This window comes from Saccoglossus kowalevskii, chromosome 2 (genome assembly GCF_978046115.1).
Source record: "Saccoglossus kowalevskii chromosome 2, keSacKowa6.1, whole genome shotgun sequence".
Classification (NCBI taxonomy): domain Eukaryota; kingdom Metazoa; phylum Hemichordata; class Enteropneusta; family Harrimaniidae; genus Saccoglossus; species Saccoglossus kowalevskii.
This window is the reverse complement of record NC_140642.1, coordinates 18310243-18312512: the sequence shown is the minus strand read 5'-3', so window position 1 is coordinate 18312512 and position 2270 is coordinate 18310243.

Genomic DNA, 2270 nt, shown 5'->3' with positions numbered 1-2270 from the left:
TCTTTATAGCATTGTAATATCATGGTGTAAATGTGATTGTAAAGTAACCATGTAAAAAAAACCAGTATTTAATTCAACAAATGTGTTATTTCATTCTTCGCCAGTTTGTAAATGCAATGTGTACAAAGTTTTTCTTTGCTATTATTGATAATTTAAAACTGTGCTGTATTAGTTACGTTTCAAATGTTATATAGGAAAACAAACAAATAAGTTCATATTTCTTAGTTACTTTACTACCGGTAATATGAATTCCTAGTCTTCAGTGATCTGACATTGGTGGCAGCAGTGAGAATTTTGCAAGTTTTTGATGCTTGTAATTTAGCCCTTTTGAATGCTGAATCTTTGCCATGTCACTCTGGTGGCAGTGATGGGTTGCTAAAGCTTTGCCATGTCACTCTGGTGGCAGTGATGGGTTGCTGAAGCTTTGCCATGTCACTCTGGTGGCAGTATGGGATGCTGAAGCTTTGCTATGTCACTATGGTGGCAGTGATGGGTTGCTAAAGCTTTGCCATGTCACTCTGGTGGCAGTGATGGGATGCTAAAGCTTTGCCATGTCACTCTGGTTGCAGTGATGGGTTGCTGAATCTTTGCCATGTCACTCTGGTGGCAGTGATGGGATGCTGAATCTTTGCCATGTCACTCTGGTGGCAGTGATGGGATGCTGAAGCTTTGCCATGTCACTCTGGTGGCAGTGATGGGATGCTGAAGCTTTGCTATGTCACTCTGGTGGCAGTGATGGGTTGCTAAAGCTTTGCCATGTCACTGGTGGGATGCTAAAGCTTTGCCATGTCACTCTAGTGGCAGTGATGGGTTGCTGAAGCTTTGCCATGTCACTCTGGTGGCAGTGATGGGATGCTGAAGCTTTGCTATGTCACTATGGTGGCAGTGATGGGTTGCTAAAGCTTTGCCATGTCACTCTGGTGGCAGTGATGGGATGCTAAAGCTTTGCCATGTCACTTGATGGCAGTGATGGGATGCTGAAGCTTTGCCATGTCACTCTGGTGGCAGTGATGGGATGCTGAAGCTTTGCCATGTCACTCTGGTGGCAGTGATGGGTTGCTAAAGCTTTGCCATGTCACTGGTGGGATGCCGAATCTTTGCCATGTCACTCTGGTGGCAGTGATGGGTTGCTAAAGCTTTGCCATGTCACTCTGGTGGCAGTGATGGGTTGCTGAAGCTTTGCCATGTCACTCTGGTGGCAGTGATGGGATGCTGAAGCTTTGCTATGTCACTCTGGTGGCAGTATGGGATGCTGAAGCTTTGCTATGTCACTATGGTGGCAGTGATGGGTTGCTAAAGTTTTGCCATGTCACTCTGGTGGCAGTGATGGGATGCTAAAGCTTTGCCATGTCACTCTGGTTGCAGTGATGGGTTGCTGAATCTTTGCCATGTCACTCTGGTGGCAGTGATGGGATGCTGAATCTTTGCCATGTCACTCTGGTGGCAGTGATGGGATGCTGAAGCTTTGCCATGTCACTCTGGTGGCAGTGATGGGATGCTGAAGCTTTGCTATGTCACTCTGGTGGCAGTGATGGGTTGCTAAAGCTTTGCCATGTCACTCTGGTGGCAGTGATGGATGGCTGAAGCTTTGCCATGTCACTCTGGTGGCAGTATGGGTTGCTGAAGCTTTGCCATGTCACTATGGTGGCAGTGATGGGATGCTGAAGCTTTGCCATGTCACTCTGGTGGCAGTGATGGGATGCTGAAGCTTTGCCATGTCACTCTGGTGGCAGTGATGGGATGCTGAAGCTTTGCCATGTCACTCTGGTGGCAGTGATGAGTTGCTAAAGCTTTGCCATGTCACTCTGGTGGCAGTGATGGGATGCTGAAGCTTTGATATGTCACTCTGGTGGCAGTGATGGGTTGCTAAAGCTTTGCCATGTCACTCTGGTGGCAGTGATGGATGGCTGAAGCTTTGCCATGTCACTCTGGTGGCAGTATGGGTTGCTGAAGCTTTGCCATGTCACTCTGGTGGCAGTGATGGGATGCTGAAGCTTTGCCATGTCACTCTGGTGGCAGTGATGGGTTGCTAAAGCTTTGCTATGTCACTCTGGTGGCAGTGATGGGTTGCTAAAGCTTTGCCATGTCACTCTGGTGGCAGTGATGGGATGCTGAAGCTTTGCCATGTCACTCTGGTGGCAGTGATGGGTTGCTAAAGCTTTGCCATGTCACTCTGGTGGCAGTGATGGGTAGCTGAAGCTTTGCCATGTCACTCTGGTGGCAGTGATTGGTTGCTAAAGCTTTGCCATGCCACTCTGGTGGCAGTGCTG